The sequence below is a fragment of the Heterodontus francisci genome, chromosome 27, assembly GCF_036365525.1.
Source record: "Heterodontus francisci isolate sHetFra1 chromosome 27, sHetFra1.hap1, whole genome shotgun sequence".
Lineage (NCBI taxonomy): Eukaryota > Metazoa > Chordata > Chondrichthyes > Heterodontiformes > Heterodontidae > Heterodontus > Heterodontus francisci.
In genome coordinates this window covers 26606530-26627064 of record NC_090397.1, presented here as the reverse complement: position 1 = coordinate 26627064, position 20535 = coordinate 26606530, and positions in this window count along the sequence as shown.

Below are 20535 nucleotides of genomic sequence, written 5' to 3'. Positions count from 1 at the left end.
AGACAATTTCCATAACTTTGGCGGTTACTTTCAATACCTTGGACATTTGCATGTCTGATTTCCAATTTCCATCTGTCATACATCAGATCAGGATGAGTGCTGTTTATGCTGCTTGACCTTGGATCTCACATGAGAACCATTATGAGCAGTAGCAGCAACGGCACCAGCAACAAGGGAATCAGCAGCCGGAGCAACCCCAACAGCATCAGCAAGAGCAGCAGCAGCCATACAAACCTGCCGCTCCACAGGAGAGACGGATGAGCACAGTGGTGCTGCCCGCAGGAGGTAGTACTCTAAACACAGGGTACATAGGCAGAGGATCAGCTTCCACAATATATCTGAACACCAGTGCCTCAGAAGCATTTGGAACCTACTGGAAGAAGACCTGCTGCCAAGTGGATCTGGTGACCTTTGCTTGGGAGGTGGCTGTCAAAGTGACCACCGACCTCAACATCTTCACCTCAGGTTCATTCTGGGGAGCTGCAGGAGGTATTTGTAGAATATCCCTGTACGCCACCCATAAATGTATCACGCAAGTGACTGATACCATGTTTACCAGGGCAGAAAATTTTGTGCACTCTGCCTTCGATGAGACCAGTCAGAATGAGCAGGAGCTTGGGTTTGTGGTTCTGGCTGACTTCCCACAGGCATAGGCTGCTATCTACTGCATACATGTGGCAATCAAGGTACTGCCAGATCACTCAGCAGTGTTTGTGAGCTGTAAGGGCTTCCACTCCATCACCCATCTGCAACACATGTGCAACCACAAAAAGATCATCTTGCAGCTGTGTGAAAATACCCAGGGACCTGCTATAGTTCAGTCGTCTTGCATCAGTCAACCCTCCCTGAACTCTATGGACCTCAAAATGGACTTCCTGGCTGATTCCTTGGGGACAAGACCTACCAACTTAAGACATGGCTGATAACACCATAAGCAGCGAAGCAATGAGGCCCAAGAGCATGACAATTGTACCCATATGATGATGATATGTAGAGTGCTGGAGGGCATGCCAGGAGCAGCACCAGGGATACATAAAAATTAGGTGTCAACCTGGTGAAGCTACAGCACAGGGCTGCATGCATGCCAAACAGCGAAAACAACAGGCAATAGAGCTAAGCGATCCCACAACCAATGGATCAGATCTAAGCTCTGCAGTCCTGCCACATCCAATCACGAATGGTGGTGGATAATTAAACAACTAACAGGAGGAGGAGAATATATAAATATCCCCATCCTCAATGATGGGAGAGCCCAGCATATCAGTGCAAAAGAAGGCTGAAGCATTTGTAACCATCGTCAGACAGAAGTGCCAAGTGGATCATCCATCTCGGCCTCCTCCTGAGGTCACCAGCATCACGGATGCCAGTCTTCAGCCAATTCGATTTACTCCATATGATATCAAGAAACAACTGAAGGCACTGGATACTGCAAAGACTATGGGCCCTGACAACATTCCAGCAATAATACTGAAGACCTGTGCTCCAGAACTGGTCATGCCCCTAGCCAAGCTGTTCCAGTACAGCTACAACATTGGCATCTACCTGACAATGTGGAAAATTGCCCAGGTATGTCTTGTATACAAAAAACAGGACAAAAATCATGAGCAAAGTGATGGAAGATGTCGTCAACAGTGCCAACAATCATCCACACTTGCTTAGCAATAACCTGCTCAGTGACGCTCAGTTTGGGTTCCGTCAGGGCTACTCAGCTCTTGACCTCATTACAGCCTTGGTCCAAACATGGACAAAAGAACCGAACTCAAGAGGTGAGGTGAGAGTGACTGCTCTTGACAACAAGGCAGCATTTGACTGAGTGTGGCACCAAGGAGCCCCAGCAAAACTGGAGTCAATGGGAATCGGGGGGGGAACTCTCCACTGGCTGCAGTCATACGTACCTACAGAAGTGAGGCCAAAGTGACTGATGTTACAAAAGATGAAGAACAGTCTGACGTGCTGTTTATGAAGTCGGTAAATGTGAGAATGAAAAACTGATGCAGAAACCACCACAAATAAAAGCCATGCCAGCAGCTTGCTCAGAAGCACTTCAAGGCCAGGATGTTACCCCAGGTGGACGGGAGCTGACCATCAACTGAAAGGTCAGTAGCGAACCCACTTCCGCCTCGCCTGTATTTTGCAGGTCGCCAGGCTTCAATCGGTGTGAGGCGGGATTTCCACCCGCTTGAGGTAGGAAGTCCTGCCTAATAGAGCTGCCGGCCAATCAGCTCTTTGTCCCAGCAGTGCCACCAGGAGTGGTGGCCACTGCTGGAGCTACAGCCCAGCATGAAGATATGTCGGGGAGCCTGGAGCAAAGGTACGTTTTGGTTGCCTCGGGGTAATCGGTTGGGCCCCGGCAAGGCAAGGGTGGTCGGTTGGGGGGAAGAGGAGCGTGTTGGGTGTTGGGGGTGGTTGGGGATAGTTGGGGATAGCGGGGGTGGACCTCCATCGGGCACAGGGTGCCCGATCATGAGGCCCCCCCCCCCGGGACGTTCGAGAGCCGCCTGCTTTTGTCAGGCAGCTTTTTTCAATTCTAGGATGTCCGCTTGCCACACGTAAAATCCGCATGGAGGCGGGAGAAGGCCCTTAAGTGGCCGTTAAGTGGTCACTTAAGGACCTTGATTGGCCTAGGGCGGGTGGGCCGATTTTCGCCGCCGCCACCCTTTGTAAAGTGGCAGCGGAGGCGGGAGTGAGTTGAGAAGAGCTCCCGGAGACTCCCCCTCCATTTTACGTCACCCACCCGCCACCATCCCGCTCTTTGGAGTGGTGTAAAATTCAGCCCAAAGTTTCTGCAGGAATGCAATCTCTCAAAAATATTTTGATACTCAGAGAACAGCTAAAATATGGGAGTTGTAAGCAAAGTTTAACGGGATTAGAGTTGGAATGTTGAAACCAGCAGTGAGAAAGGCAGTTATAGCGGTGCCAGAGGGTGAACTGAGGAAAAAGATTGGTACTCTCAACTGGATCGTCAGTGTTCCCTTCATCCTTTATTCTATGTCACAGAGAGATAAAACACAGAAACAGGCCCTTTGGCCCACCGAGTCTGTGCCGACCATCAACCACCCATTTATACCAATCCTACATTAATCCCATATTCCCTACCACATCTCCACCTTCCCTCAATTCTCCTACCACCTACCTACACTAGGGGCAATTTACAATGGCCAATTTACCTATCAACCTGCAAGTCTTTGGCTGTGGGAGGAAACTGGAGCGCCTGGCGGAAACTCACATGGTCACAAGGAGAACTTGCAAACTCTGCACAGGCAGTACCCAGAATTGAGGGCGGCACAGTGGCGCAGTGGTTAGCACCGCAGCCTCACAGCTCCAGCGACCCTGGTTCAATTCTGGGTACTGCCTGTGTGGAGTTTGCAAGTTCTCCCTGTGTCTGCGTGGGTTTCCTCCGGGTGCTCCGGTTTCCTCCCACATGCCAAAGACTTGCAGGTTGATAGGTTAATTGGCCATTATAAATTGCCCTGAGTATAGGTAGGTGGTAGGGAAATATAGGGACAGGTGGGGATGTGGTAGGAATATGGAATTAGTGTAGGATTAGTATAAATGGGTGGTTGATGGTCGGCACAGACTCGGTGGGCCGAAGGGCCTGTTTCAGTGCTGTATCTCTAAAAAAAAAACTGAACCCGGGTTGCTGGAGCTGTGAGGTTGCGGTGCTAACCACTGCATCACTGTGCCGCCCCTAAGTGTCATTACAACCCTCTCATTTATGAACAGTGAAAATTGGTGAGAACCATGCAGGAGGTAACAGGCTTGGTTGAGGACATAAACTGTGAACTTGAAACTTTAAATTAGTACAGAATAGGATTAAGTAGTAAACACCCAAAATTGAAGGTTGGTTTAAGTGAAAAAGGATAAATTAGTGCCATGCCCAGTAAAGGGCATGTCCTATTCATAACTTTAAACATTTTCCTTTTAAATGAACCACAATGGACATTAAAATGCAGCAATAAGATGGCTGCCGAGGATCAGGTGACTTTTGCAATTTTGGCTCAGAGTCAAGTATCTCAAGCATCTGAAATTGAATGACAATGGGTGGAGTGCCTCCCTTCGATCGACATACCAAGACAAAACTATTTGTGGAATTCACACATCCTATTGTTTGTGGTTTGACGCAATATCTATGTACTCCTAGACTCACGGGGCTGGATTTTGTATTCCCGCTACTGGGAGCAGCTGCAGGCACGGAACATGTCAGCCGTCCCCCAAGGGACCCGTGTCGCCGCCCCAGCGCGATTATGCATCGGGTGGCAATTTTGCATATTCAAGGCGGCCGCCTCCCCCGCCAATCACGCGGTGGGCGTGGCCTCGGCGACGCCATTTGCGTTGCCACCTGTTGAAGGAGTAGGTGCTGGCGCCAAGTCTGCCAGCCCTACAAATAGTGCACCATAACGTACAGTTCACTCCTTCCCACCCCCCCGCCCATCAGAGTGCAGAGTTCACCCCTTCCCCCCCCCCGCCCATCAGAGTGCAGAGTTCACCCCTTCCCCCCCGCCCATCAGAGTGCAGAGTTCACTCCTTCCACCCCCCTGCCCATCAGAGTGCAGAGTTCACCCCTTCCCCCCCCGCCCATCAGAGTGCACACTTCACTCCTTACCCCACCCCGCCCACCCATCAGAGTGCAGAGTTCACCTCTTCCCATCAGAGTGCAGAGTTCACCCCTTCCCCCCGCCCATCAGAGTGCAGAGTTCACCCCTTCCCCCCCGCCCATCAGAGTGCAGAGTTCACTCCTTCCACCCCCCTGCCCATCAGAGTGCAGAGTTCACTCCTTCCCCCCCCGCCCATCAGAGTGCAGAGTTCACCCCTTCCCCCCCGCCCATCAGAGTGCAGAGTTCACTCCTTCCACCCCCCTGTCCATCAGAGTGCAGAGTTCACCCCATTCCCACCTCGTTGGCGCCAGTTTTCCCTGGATGGGAAAGTGAAGGCGTGTGAGTGCCCAATGTTGCACTGAGGATCGGGAACTGAACATAAGATCGCTGCGGTTTATATTTTAATTCATGCAAATATCTTATTTAAATATGTTAAGTCGGGTCCCGTCGCAGAGCAGCGGAGGGACCGCCACGGAGCTTCCCGCCGCCGGAAAGATTGGGCCCGACAATCCCGGCATCGGGTTCCATGGCAGCCACTGCCACTTCAATTTTCTGGCCCACCCCGCCATGGAACCCAACGTTCGGCTGGGAACAAAATCCAGTCCACTGTCTCCAAGCTTGAAACTTAACAAAGAGAGCTATAAGTAAACAGTTAAACCTTAAGTAGGTGTGAATAGCCATCATCCATCCCCCATTGTGTAGCAATGGCTTTGAAATTCAAATCATTCTGGGTGGGCAATAGAAGCATTGATCAGGTGGTCACATGACTGAAACTAATCACAGATAAAAGATCTTATTACTCCAAGCACCAGGGAGAAACTGGCCAGTCTGTAAACCACCAGCTGGAGAGACAGCAACAAAAGGCAGTACCATTGTGCCTTAAAAGAACTGGAGGCTGTAACATCTTGAGGTCTCCAAGCCTGTTCCTTTTCAAGTCCATCATTCCAGAAAACTAACTCCTGGTCAGTTTCACCTTAATGGTGGGAAAGCTTTTAGAAACGATAATTCAGGACAAAATTAATAGTCATTTGGACAAATGTGGATTAATTAAGGAAAGCCAGCATGAATTTGTTAAGGCCAAATCAAGTTTAACTAACCTACTTGAGTTTTTTGATGAGGTAACAAAGAGGGTTGATGCAGGATATGCAGTTGATGTGATATACATGAACTTCCAAAAGGCATTTGATAAAGTACCACATAACAGGCTTGTCAGCAAAGTTAGAGCCCATGGAATAAAAGAGACAGTAGCAGTGTGGATACAAAGTTGGTGAGTGACAGGAAACAGAGAGTAGTTGTAAATGGTTGTTTTACAGACTGGAGAAAGGTATATAGTGGGGTTTCTCAAGAGTCGGTGTTAGGACACTGCTTTTTTGATATTTATACCGAGAGTTGGGTGTACAGGGCACAATTTCAAAATTTGCAGAGACACAAAACTTAGAAGTATTGTAAACTGTGAGGAGGATAGTGATAAACTTCAAGAGGACATAGCCAGTCTGGTGGAATGGGCAGACAAGTGGAAGATGAAATTTAATGCAGAAAAGTGTGAAGTGATTCTTTTTGGTAGGAAGAACAAGGACAGGCAATATAAATTAAAGGGTACAATTCCAAAATTGAAGCAGGAGCAGAAGGATCTGGGGGTATATGTGTAAAAGTCATTGAAGGTTGCAGGGCAGGTTGAAAAAGCAGTTTATAAAGCATATGGAATCCTGGGCTTTATAAATAGGGACATAGAGTAAAAGAACAAGAAGGTTATGATAAACCTGTACAAAACGCTGGTTCGGCCTCAACTGGAGTATTGTGCCCAGTTCTGGGCACTACACTTTAGGAAGTATGTTAAGGCATTAGAGAGGGTGCAGAATAGATTCACAAAAATGGTTCCAGGGATGAGGAACTTTAATTACGTGGATAGGTTGGAGAAGCTGGGGCTGTTCTCCTTGGAAATGAGACTACAAGCAATTAACTTTGTGACCTCCTGAAAATCCATCTCTTCGAGAGAATCCTGCAACGACTTTGATACACACTCCGTCTATCAAATTCTAACTACACTTCAGGAGTGAAAACATCTTCTTCACCAGGCCTGCGACACATGCCTTTTCCCCAAGATGAGCCAAATCACGTGACTTACAAACTATTCCTTTGATTGTAATTGGTAAAATTGCACTATCCTCTTTAATGGTTTTCTTTCTCGAGTATGTGTGAGAAGGGAGTGAATGACATAGCGTTAGGCTTTCGGGATGAATGAGTGAATTAAAAATAATCTTCTTTATTTAAACCCATGAAAAGCATGCTGCGGTTATTCAAAATAAAAACAAGAAATGCTGGAAATACTCAGCCAGTCTGGCAGCATCTGTGGAGAGAGAAGCAGAGTTAACATTTCAGGTCAGTGACCCTTCTTCAGAACTAGCAGATATTAGAAATGTCAAAGGTTTTAAGCAAGTAAAGTGAGGGTGGGGCAAGAGATAACAAAGGAGAAGGTGTAGATAGGACAAGGTCACAGAGAATAACTGACCAGAAGGTCATGGAGCAAAGGCAAACTATGTTAAAGGTGTGTTGAAAGACAGATAGGGTGTTAATGGACTGAAGACTGAACAGCCACAAGTACAAACATGAAAAAATAGTGGGTAGGCAAACTGAACAAACTAAGATAAAATAAAATAAACACAAAAAGAAAAAGGAAAAAATAACTAAATATAAAAGCAAAATGGGGGGCCCGTCATGCTCTGAAATTATTGAACTCAATGTTCAGTCCAGCAGGCTGTAGTATGTCTAATTGGTAAATAAGATGCTGTTCCTCGAGCTTGCATTGATGTTCACTGGAACACTGCAGCAATCCCAGGACAGAGATATGAGCATGAGAACAGGGTGGAGTGTTGAAGTGGCAAGCAACCGGATACTCGGGGTCATGATTTCCGCAAAGCGGTCACCCAGTCTGCATTTGGTCTCCCAGTGTAGAGACCACATTGTGAGCAGTGAATACAGTATACTACATTGAAAGAAGTATAAGTAAATCGCTGCTTCATCTGAAAGGAGTGTTTGGGGCCTGGGATAGTGAGGAGAGTGAAGGTAAATGGGCAGGTATTACACCTCCTGCGATTGCAGGGGAAGGTGCCGTGGGACGGGGACGAGGTGGTGGGGGTAATGGAGGAGTGGACCAGGGTGTCGCGGAGGGAATGATCCCTTTGGAATGCTGACAGGGGAAGGGAGAGGAATATGCGTTTGGTAGTGGCATCACGCTGGAGGTGGCGGAAATGGCGGAGGATGATTCTTTGGATATGGAGGCTGATGGAGTGGAAAGTGAGGACAAGGGGAATCCTGTCGCTGTTCTGGGAGGGAGGAGAAGGGGTGAGGGTAGAGGTATGGGAAATGGGCTGGACATGGTTGAGAGCCCTGTCAACCACAGTGGGGGGGAATCCTCAGTTGAGGAAAAAGGAAGACGTATCAGAAGCGCTGTCATGGAAGGTAGCATCATCAGAGCAGATGCGTCAGAGACGGAGAAACTGGGAGAATGGAATGGAGTCCTTACAGGAGGCAGGGTGTGAAGAAGTGTAGTCGAGGTAGCTGTGGGAGTCGGTGGGCTTTTAATTGATATTAGTAGACAGCCTATCCCCAGAGATGGAGACAGAGAAGTTGAGGAAGGGAAGGGAAGTGTCGGAGATGGACCAGGTAAAGGTGAGAGAAGGGTGGAAATTGGAAGCAAAATTGATAAAGATTTCCAGTTCAGGGCGGGAACAGGAAACGGCACTGATACAGTCATCAATGTACCGGAAAAAGAGTTGGGGGAGGGGGCCTAAGTAGGACTGGAACAAGGAATATTTTACATATCCCACAAAAAGACAGGCATAATTAGGACCCATGCGGGTGCCCATAGCAACACCTTTTACTTGAAGGAAGTGAGTGGAGTTGAAGAAGAATTTGTTCAATGTGAGAACAAGTTCAGCCAGGCGGAGGAGGGTGGTGGTGGATGGGGACTGGTTGGGCCTCTGTTCAAAGAAGAAGTGGAGAGCCCTCAAACCATCCTGGTGGGGGATGGAGGTGTAGAGAGATTGGACGTCCTTAGTGAAGAGGAGGCGGTTGGGGCCAGGAAACTGGAAATTGTCAAAATGACGTAGGGCATCAGAAGAGTCATGGATATAGGTGGGAAGCGACTGGACCAGCGGAGAAAAGATAGAGTCAAGATCGGAAGAAATAAGTTCCGTGGGGCAGGAACAGGCTGAAACAATGGATCTGCCGGGACAGTCCTGTTTGTGGATTTGCTGGTTATTCAAATTGGCTATACACTCAGGGGTTAGGAAACACACATCTTTCTTGTCAATTACACACTGATTACGGACAGTAAAGGGAAAAGAACTGGGGTTTCCGTTTTCTCTCAATTCTGTCCATAACATTAGTCTATGATGGAATAGAGAGAAAAGGGAAGATCAAGTCTCTTTTTTACTGTTCTACAGAAGTTCTGTGGAGTACTGTCTCTTTGAAAAGCTTGTGTGAATGTTTCTGTGTCAGCTGACTGTTTCACCCTTTTTCAAGCTGTAATATGTTCAGTTTATGATATTGATATGAATTAAATTGGAGTTATTGAGATTAACTAATCTATTAAATTTTTAAACCAGACTTTTATTGTGGCCATGGTAAAATTCTGGTTGTTATAAGTTGTGTGAAAGTTTCTATTTTCAGACGTGAGGGTCCCGGTTTTAACTGTGCAAGAGGGTGGGCTTTGAATGAGATAAAATCTCGCCCAAGATTATCACATAAAAAATTTGGCAGTTTTGAATTTCTGATCCATGCTAAGGTCTCAATGATTTGAGGTGATTCTGATTGTTTAATTATCTTGATATTGAAATGTGATAGCTGTTCGCAAACTGGTAGCACCCTTTGATAAGTGATTGACTGGTCAAACCAGAGAGATTGCGGTAAGGAAAAGGAAAGATTAATGAATCTACTGCTATATCTGTGCCAACCATCTAGTGACATTGTGTAGTTAGACTGTACTACAAAATTGTTTCATAGAATGTCCAGAGTCAATAAGATGTTACTAATGATTTCTGTTGTTTTAACAGATTTTCGATTCCTAGCATTACATAAAAATTGGTAACATTTCTGTTCCTTGATGGCTCATGTTTTGAAAATTAAAAGAAAAAGAGAAGCCGAAATTTATTTCTGAATTGAATTGTATTAGGATCCTTGTGCAAGTTTTAAAGGCATAAATCTTTGAAAAAGGAATAGAGTTTTGTTCTCCTTTATTTGGCAAAGTTTTTTTTAAAGTTTACTTGAAAGCTGCGAACTGCTGTGTGACACAAGCTGACACTGATTGATGATGTCTGGATAAGTCTTTTCAAATGAAAAGAAGTTAACTCTTTCTACAAGCAGCTTCTTTTTCTTTCACCTAACAGATTGGGCTGTATTTTACGTTAAAAGGTCGGTGGCAAATCCGCTTCCACCTCGCCTGGGGATGTGTCCCGCATTTTAAGGGTCCCCAGGCCTTAATTGTTCTAAGGTGGGACTTCCACCCACTTGAGGGAGGAGGTCCCAACTCATTGAGCTGCCAGCCAATCAGTGGGCTAGCAGCTCTTAGTCCCAGCAGCGCCACCAGGAGCAGTGGCCACTGCTGGGATTGCAGCCCAGCCGACCGAAGAGGATGCCTGGGAGCTGGGATCCAAGGTGAGTTTTGATTGTCTCGCCGGGGTAATTGGTCAGGCTCCGGTGAGGAAAGTGTGGTCGTTTGGGAGGAACGGGGGGCATCTTGGTTCCTGGGGTGGTTAGAGAAGTGGGGGCAGCCCTCAATCGGGCACCCAGTGCCCGATTGTTAGTGCCCACCCCCGGAGCGCTGAGAGGCCACCAGCTTTTACTGAGCGGCCTTTCCCGGCTCCAGGACACCAGCTTGCCATGGGTAAAATCCACATGGAGGAGGGAGAAGGCCCTCAAGTGGCTGTTAATTGGCAACTTAAGGGCCTTGATTGGCTTGGGGTGGGCGGCCTGTTTTTCACCCCCCACCACCCCCCACCCCGGCCCTATGTAAAGTGGAGCGGAGGCAGGAGCAGGTCGTGAAGGCATCCTGGAGCCTCCCGCTCCATTTTATGCCACAACCCCACCACCATCCGGCTCATTGGGGCGGCATAAAATTCCAGCCATAAACTGTGCTTCAGTTATCACTAAGCAACAATGTTTGCACTGCTGAATGTAAACATAATCAGGCATTGTTAAATTTTAAGTTTCTTTATTTGAGTGATGTACCCCCACAGTGACAAAAGGGAATCAGGAACTGACTTGTTGGACTCTCAAGAAGTGCCACAATAGATTTTCTGCTTTTTTTCTGTTAAAATAGGGGACTATAGTTTTTGGGACTGCATTGGCCAAATTTTCATTGCAGGGTGGGGGCAGGAATGGAAGCGGGCATGCCGGCAATTTTGATACCGGCTACAGGATGCAGGACCTGGTAACCTGTTCAAAAAAGGCGGATCTGCAATTGACAATGCAAATAAGCTAGTGAACAGCTCATTGAGGACCAGTTTGCTTTTGCAAAGGAGGCACAGGAACCATGAAGGTTCTCAAACAGGTCCATCAGTAGGAGGCGGCAACATAGCGGGGAGCCAGTTGTAGCCACAGGAAATAATCATAAGACAGTATAAAAGCGGGAAGTCTCAGAGAGGCCTTCATGCAGTGACACACAGCTGCCGTCGCATCAGCAGAGCTCCCTGAGCATTTTGACTGCAAGTCCCGGCAATTGTGGGGGGTTCTGAGCCAGAAGGAATCATGAGAATAAGAGGGGGGGTTGATCCTGCAACTCTTACCAGTCAAACTGACAGCAAGCAAGACTCGACCTGTCAATGGGAATGCGCTTCTCCAAGATAGGGACATGTAGCAATGAGAAGCAACATCTGCAGCAGCAGATGTAGACCCTGGGCATGAGCAGCACTGAGGAGAGGAATGAGTGGCAGGAAGGCAATGAAGGCCACACCCTCAGCATTGCATACTGCTGAAGACGAAGCTACCTTGATATGTCAGAGCATCATTGTCACAGGAGACTTCACCTATCCAGGCAGATGGTTTCTGACATGTGTGCCCTTGTCGAGGATCACTTCAGACCTTGCAGGTCTTGTGGGCATGCTCTAACAGTCAGCATCAAAGTCACAGTGGCTTTGAACTTCTTCGCCTCTGGCTTGTTCCAAGGATCGGCAGTGGACCTTGGTGGAATTTTTCAGGCAGCAGCACGTCATTGCATAAGGCAGGCCACGGATGCCTTGTTCGAGAGAGCAGGAAAGTACTTAGAGTTTCCAACAGATGCGGCAACATAGGCACAGAGATTTGCCTCTATCACTGGATTCCCTCAAGTGCAAGGGATCATCTATGTGGCCATCAAGGCACCAAGTGAGGAGCCAGGGAGATTCATCAGTAAGAAAGGCTTCCACTCCCTAAATGTTCAGCTGGTCTGCGACCACAATGAGCTCTATCCTGGCAGATGCCATGATGTCACAGCTCTCATAGCACCGGTGAGAATCTGTGAATAGCTGCTAGGGGATGGGATATCCATTGAAGTGACACCTTTGCATAACCCTGCAAAAGAGATACTGAGGCACTAAAACCAATGCCATCTGGACACAAGGACCACCATCGAGCAGGTCATTGCACTTTTGAAGATGTGGTTCCGGTACATTGATCAGTCAGGTGGAGCCCTCAAGAGTGTCATGCATTGTGGTGATCTGCTGCACTCTCCATAACATGGCCATCCAGAGAGGTGTGTACCTTGAAGAGGGGGATGCATTGGAACGGCACAGTTCCTTGGAGGAGGACGACAATACAGTGTCAAACTATGCCCATGCTTTGCAAGGAGGTCAGCGGGCTCATCAGGATGGCAGGGATGCGTGGGCCACTCTGATCCAGGTACGTTTCACCTGACCTACAATCATCCTGTAGGACAGATGGCTCTGTGCATAAAATTGTAGGGGTTTATGCCCCCTTCTAAGGGAGGAACAGACTTGGCAGCAAAACTTTGATGTGAAGCGGCTTTATTGAGACCAAGTTAGGGCACGTTTATTAAGTTTTTTGATAAACTATGGTATCAGGCAGAGTCAACATGGTTTTGTGAAAAGGAAATCATGTTTAACCAATTTATCGGAGTTCTTTGAAGAAGTAACAGGTGCTGTGGATAAAGGGGAAACGGTGGATGTACTGTACTTAGATTTTCAGAAGGCATTTGATAAGGTGCCACATCAAAGGTTATTGCAGAAAGTAAAAGCTCATGGTGTAAGGAGTAATATATTGGCATGGATAGAAGATTGACTAGCTAACAGGAAACAGAGAGTAGGCATAAATGGGTCATTTCCTGTTTGGCAAGATGTAATGAGTGATGTGCCACAATGCTGGGGCCTCAACTTTTTCCAACTTATATAAATGGATGAAGGGACCAAATGTATGTGGTTGCTAAATTTGCTGATGACACAAAGATAGGTAGGAAAGTAACAGCAAAATACTGCGGATGCTGGAAATCTGAAATAAAAACAAGAAATGCTGGAAATACTCAGCAGGTCTGGCAGCATCTGTGGAGAGAGAAGCAGAGTTAATGTTTCAGGTCAGTGACCCTTCTTCGGTACTGGCAAATATTAGAAATGTCAAAGGTTATAAGCAAGTAAAGCGGGGGTGGGGCAAGAGATAACAAAGGAGAAGGTGTAGATTGGACAAGGCCACAGAATAGCTGACCAGAAGGTCATGGATTAAAGGCAAACAATATGTTAATGGTGTGTTGAAAGACAAAGCATTATTACAGATAGGGTGTTAACGGACTGAAAATTAAACAGCAGCAAGTACAGACATGAAAAAAACAATGGGTAAGCAAACTGAACAAACTAAGATGAAATAAAATAAATATACAAAAAAAATGTAAAAAAGAAAAAGAAAAAATAACTAAAAATGAAAGTAAAATGGGGGGGCCCGTCATGCTCTGAAATTATTGAACCCAATGTTCAGTCCGGCAGGCTGTAGTGTGCCTAATTGGTAAATGAGATGCTGTTCCTCAAGCTTGCGTTGATGTTCACTGGAACACTGCAGCAAGCCCATGATAGACATGTGAGCATGAGAGCAGGGGGGAATTTTGAAATGGCAAGCAACCGGAAGCTCAGGGTCCTGCTTGTGGACTGAGCGGAGGTGTTCCGCAAAGCGGTCACCCAGTCTGCGTTTGGTCTCCCCAATGTAGAGGAGACCACATTGTGAGCAGCAAATACAGTATACTACATTGAAAGAAGTACAAGTAAATCGCTGCTTCACCTGAAAGGAGTGTTTGGAGCCTGGGATAGTGAGGACAGAGGAGGTAAATGGGCAGGTATTACACCTCCTGTGATTGCAGGGGAAGGTGCCACGGGAAGGGGACGAGGTGGTGGGGGTAATGGAGGAGTCGACCAGGATGTCGCGGAGGGAACAATCCCTTCGGAATGCTGACAGGGGAAGGGAGGGGAAGATGCGTTTGGTAGTGGCATCACACTGGAGGTGGCGGAAATGGCGGAGGATGATTCTTTGGATATGGAGGCTGATGGGGTGGAAAGTGAGGACAAGGGGAATCCTGTCACGGTTCTGGGAGGGGAAGGGATGGGGGTAGAGGTGCAGGAAATGGTCCGGACACGGTTGAGGGCTCTGTCAACAACAGTGGGGGGGAATCCTCGGTTGAGGAAAAAAGAAGACGTATCAGACGCGCTGTCATGGAAGGTAGCATCATCAGAGCAGATGCGTCAGAGACGGAGAAACTGGGAGAATGGAATGGAGTCCTTACAGGAGGCAGGGTGTGAAGAAGTGTAGTCGAGGTAGCTGTGGGAGTCAGTGGGCTTATAATGGATATTAATAGACAACCTATCCCTAGAGATGGAGACAGAGAAGTCGAGGAAGGGAAGGGAAGTGTCAGAGATGGACCATGTAAAGGTGAGAGAAAGGTGGAAATTGGAAGCAAAGTTGATAAAGTTTTCCAGTTCGGGGCGGGAGCAGGAAACGGCACTGATACAATCATCAATGTACCGGAAAAAGAGTTGGGGGAGGGGGCCTGAGTAGGACTTGAACAAAGAATGCTCGACATATCCCACAAAAAGACAGGCATAACTAGGACCCATGCGGGTACCCATAGCAACAACTTTTACTTGAAGGAAGTGCGTGGAGTTGAAGGGGAATTTGTTCAATGTGAGAACAAGTTCAGCCAGGCGGAGGAGGGTGGTGGTGGATGGGGACTGGTTGGGCCTCTGTTCAAGGAAGAAGCGGAAAGCCCTCAAACCATCCTGGTGGGGTTTGAGGTGTAGAGAGATTGGACGTACCTGGTAGGAAAGTAAGTTGTGAAGAGGACATAAGAAGCCTACAAAGGGGTATCGGTAGGTTACATGAATAGGAAAAGGTCTGGCAAATGGAGTATAACGTGGTAAAATATGAAAGTGTCCATTTTGGCAGGAAGAATAAAAAAGAAGTATATTATCTAACTGGTGCGAGATTGCAGAGTTCTGAGGTGCAGAGGGATCTGGGTGTCCCCATGCATGTATTGCAAAAGGTTAGTATACAGGTACAGCAAAAAATTAGGAAAGCTAATAGAATGTTATCATTTATTGTGAGGGGAATTGAATATAAAAGTGGTGAGGTTATGCTTTAGCTATACAGGGCATTGGTGAGACCACATCTGGAGTACTGTGTACAGTATTGGTGTCCTTATTTAAGGAAGAATGTAAATGTATTGGAAGCAGTTCAGAGAAGGTTCACTAGACTACTACCTGGAATGGGTGGGTTGCCTTATGAGGAAAGGTTGGACAGGCTAGGCGTGTATCCACTGTAATTTAGAAGAGTAAGGTGACTTGATTCAAACATATAAGATTCTGAGGGGTCTTGATGTGGAAAAGATGTTTCCTCTTGGGGAGAATCTAGAACTAGGGGTCATTGTTTAAAAATAAGGGGTCGCCCATTTAAGATGGAGATGAGAACTTTTTTCTCTCAGAGGGTCGTGAGTCTTTGGAACTCTCTTCCTCAAAAGGCGGTGGAAGCAGAGTCTTTGAATATATTTAAAGCAGAGGTAGATAGATTCTTGATAAACAAGGGGGTGAAAGGTGATTGGGGGCAAGCAAGAATGTGAAGTTGAGATACAATCAGATCAGCCATGATCTTATTGAATGGCTGAGCAGGCTCAAGGGGCCATGTGGCCAATTCCTGCTGCTAATTTGTATGTTTGTATGTTCGTATGTACAAACTCAGGCAGCGATTAACAGTCTATTGCAGATTATACTACCAGTGTCAGGAACTGGACGGTAGAAGACATAACTAGTTTCATTATATACTATATATAACTAGTTTCTCTTGCAGCTTTTGTTCTTCAAGCTTTCTCTCTCTCGTCTTGTTTGTTTGAGGATTCCCTCAGCCATAGAGAGACAAAGTCAAGATACTTTTATCCTGGCTGCTTTCCAATTAACCTCTCCCTTTCTGCAATCTTCTTTAGCCTTGTGTTAAAGCATGCTTTCCTTAACCAACCAAGGATTATTTTGTGGCTGTTGCTAGCCTTTCTGATTGACATAGGTAATGCCCTTTGTACTCACTACTGTAACTCCATGCTTTTACATTCTGTGGTTCCTTTTCTCATTGGGAGACACATCTACATACCGTTCTCACACAAGCTGCTTCTCACTGACTGCCTTCAAGGTCTCATCCTCTTTGCTCTAAGTAAGCTTTTTAAAACTTGACATTATTTCCCAGGACCCCTCTACCTTGATATCTTGTCTATACTCTTCCCTATTTCCTAGGTTTTGCTACTTTACCATATTACAAAGGGTTCTCATGAAGTTAAATGGTTACTTTATAATAATGTTAGTTGCTAATTTATAATAGCTAGATTTTAAAACTCTTCCCCAACACAGAGCTTGGTCTCACTCCTCATCTCCTTCCTTCTTTTGCCTTATTGCCATCAAAGAATGCAACCAACAATATTTCCATTGTATTGACTCATTCATCCTTAACATAAACACAGAAACTGTCACCCCAGTGAGATGCTCATGGCGATCATCCTCATGATGAAGAAAATGCATTTGATAGCCTATCAAATGGCCACTATCTGACGTTGGGACCATGCAGAGGGAGATGAGCAAAGTTCTCCAGACAGCCCCTGATCTTTTGATTAGATAAAGTAAAATCCCAGGCATGACTTGTATCTTACATCAAAATGGCAATGATCTTGGCTTGTGTGCAAATGTGATATGTTGTATATGAGGCAACTAGCATGTGGAAATTCATGATGAAAGTGCACTGCCATGCTCAGTTACCTAACTGCAATGCAACATGAAATGGTTAACGTGGCTCAAGGCACTGATACAAAGAGAAACTGACTTTTTAATGACAGAATCAGGATAGAGTTAAACACACTGGTACTTATCAGAGAAATTGAAATTCAAGTGAAGAGGTACATAGAATTGGATTTCTAAATTCAGAGATACGTTCCTTTGAGATAACAATGAAATTGGCATCACTGATGGCCAGCGGAAAATAGGACTTAGTAAGGTTACGCACAAGATGGATATTGGTAAAAAGAGAACTGGAAAATCTTTTAAGTCCATGATTTCTTGATAACATGGTACACTGTAACTTTCTGTACATTGTATTATGATTTCCTTTATCTGTATCTTGATGTATAATACCAAATGAAATTTACACTAGAAGAGGAAATGGCTCAAGATAGATGAGATACTAATCAGATGAAAACCTTAGATAAGCTCATGAGGAGTCACCAGGGGGCTGATCAAGACTGAGAAGTAGGAAAGGAGACAATTCTCTTGTATTACAAGTTTTAAAAAAAACACAAACATTAAATGACTGACAGTGTATACCAAACAATTCACTGCTGATGTTCAAAACAGGACATCTATGCTTGGGAATCAAGGCTGGTGGGAGACACCTTAAAACTTAGGTCAGCACCCAAGGACTAAAATTCACTGTACAAGCATGCATTAGAAGAAATAAAAAGTGGTGGCTTTGTAGTACAGAATTAAGGATTAAGTTATGGAGAGAGTGGTCGCACAGAGAATTTGTAAACAGAGTTTAAAAGTTGGCAGTTTGGTGAGAGTATAATTCTCTGGTAAGTGGTGGGTGAATATATTAGTATATCTTAAACTGAAATTCAGTTTAAAATTTTGAATTTAACATAGAACTTTAATAACTGTAGAAGAACCTACAAGTTAATTAACAGAAACTGTGTTAGTGGCAGTTAACTGTCAATTAGCTATAAGTGGTTGCCTGAACAAGTGCTAATTATTGTGAACAGGAAGCTAAAAGAGCATTTGTAACTTGGGTGTGGCTCAAAAAGGTGTATAAAAGTAAACCACAACTGCTGCTGCACAATATAAAAGTTGGGAATATGTTGGGTGTGTGTCTGGACTGCAGTACATGGAAGTTTGTGGAAAGTGAGACTGTCCTGGGTGGACAACCTGCAGGAGATATCTCTGTCTTGAATATGTCTGGCTTGGAGTCATTGAGCTGGACTGCAAGTAGGAGGCACTCTGATAACCAAGGGATGGGGAAAAGTATCTGGACAGTTTGCTCACTGAACTCACATCCTTCTTACAATTCCATGGCAATTAAGCACGGGCAACAAATGCTAGCCTTGCCAGCGACACCCACATCCCATGAAAGAATAAAAGAAATTAAACCAGGAGAGAGAAATAAGAAGCATGTGAGTGAAACATTAAAGCAGAAGGACAGTGTGTGCGTCCCAAATATGTGCTCTTTATACAAAGTGCATGGACTGTAAGGAATCAATTGCAAGTGAAAATTCAACTTAAAGGGCACAATATGGTACTACATTACTGAAACATGGCTGCAAGATAGGCAGGACTGGGAACTAAATGTACCAGGTTATAAGGTCAAGAAAGATAGGGAAAATATGAGAGGATTAAGGATGAAATTACTTCAATGATACGAGGATATAATGAAAAGTAAGAAGTTTAGTTTAGTTTAGTTTAGTGATACAGCACTGAAACAGGCCCTTCGGCCCACCGAGTCTGTGCCGACCATCAACCACCCATTTATACTAATCCTGCACTAATTCCATATTCCTACCACATCCCCATCTGTCCCTATATTTCCCTACCACCTACCTATACTAGGGGCAATTTATATTGGCCAATTAACCTATCAACCAGCAAGTCTTTGGCATGTGGAATAGCTGAAGTGAAAGCGGTAATGCTAATAGGATTAGATGAAGTAGGGTGGGAGAGGCTTGAGTACAGCATAAGCACCAGCACAGACCAGTTTGGTCAAATGGCTTGTTTTTGTGCTGTAAATTCTATGCAATACAGTTCAACATGCTATTGATTACAGAGTAGCAATGATTGGACAGATTGAGTTGAGCCTACCAAGGTCCCTGGATCTCTTAGCTTCAACCTGAACTATTCCAACACTATCCATGGAGTGTCACCCATTTTACCTTCCATGTATTTTATATTTGGTGATATTAAATTCTGTCTATAATTCTGTCCACTTGTGTAATTTATTCAGTTTGTTTCATATTAGGCAGTGAGAGATTTTCTGGGTAGAATTAAGAAATAGAAAATAATTTAAGACTGTAGCTGGAGTTGTGTATAGGCCCCTGGTAGTAGATGTAAAGTGGTGGATTGCAAAAATTAGACATGTAGCAAAGGCAGAGTGGTTTTAATTGGGAATTTTAACTATCATTTAGATTATGATAAGCAGGTTAGTACATCAGAAAGGTAGTTAATTTCTTGAGTGAATCTGGAATACTTTTCTGCAACAATATGGCCTGGAATCAACCCGGGGGTTGCCATATTAGATGTAGTAATGAGTAACTAGCCAGATTTAAATTACCAGCCTAACAGTGTGTGAACTTTTATCTAATAGCGATCATAATATGATTGAGTTCAATGTAATGTTTGGAAGAGAGAAACATGAAACAGCAACAAAGATTCTAGATTAAATAGAGGTGATAAAACTGACAAGAATATTTAAAATACTTATTGTCAGTGGGCTTTAACACCTGGCAGTGCTTCAGCCATAGCTGAGAATGGCTTGCTATTTGGTCCTTCAGTAGGTGGACATTGTGGCCCTGGCTGTCCAGTATTCTTCTGGATTCTCTGCATCCTCTTGCGGACCTTTGGTGAATCACCAATGTGTTGCCATGTTATTCCCCTATTGTCTTCTTGCCTCAGCTCTGCTAAGTGACAAAATCTTTCTCAATAATAGTGCTTCAGTCTAAGCCTCACATTAAACTTTGAGGTCTAATTTGAATTATTTTGCCGAGCTTATTTTGTCTACCTGAAATTTGGTGACTTGAGCTTGTTCTGTCTTAATTATTAAATTGGCCAGTCTTCTATGAGGACAGCAGGCTGCTGCCTTTGATTGACTTCAACTCCTGGTGACAAAGAAATGGCCCACTTTATACCTTAAATTTCACTGACAACCCCTTTTTCCTGGTTTAATCCTTGATATCCATTTAAGAAAAATTAACTAGGTCATGGGCATCCCTTTCAATGGGGCATTCATATTTGACAGGCAAGTATCATAAATTATAGATGGTCAAGATTGTGAATATCCTGATGAATTCATATCGGCTTCGCATGCTTACACTCTTTAACATCCATAGCAGGTTAAAGTCATAAATTGACTTTCTTGTTATATTATCACCTCTGAAATCCCTTGACCAAACTCTAAATAAATGTGTCATTTCTCATCTTTCAGACTGAGCAAGGAGATAGTTTTATGGTACCTTATGTTTCCAGGCTAACCACCCATCTGGTGACTGCTTGTGCATGGGATTGTATTTTATCCTGGTTTCTCGAAACCGACCTCCCAGGCTTCAGCCTCAACCCTTCAGATGTAGTTCAAGAAACCTACTGTGGTTTAAGAAGCCCACTATACTTTAACCTTCCAGAATTGTTGATGGATTACACAAAGTGCAGTTCTAAATCTTCCCTAAACGAGAAGATTGTAATCA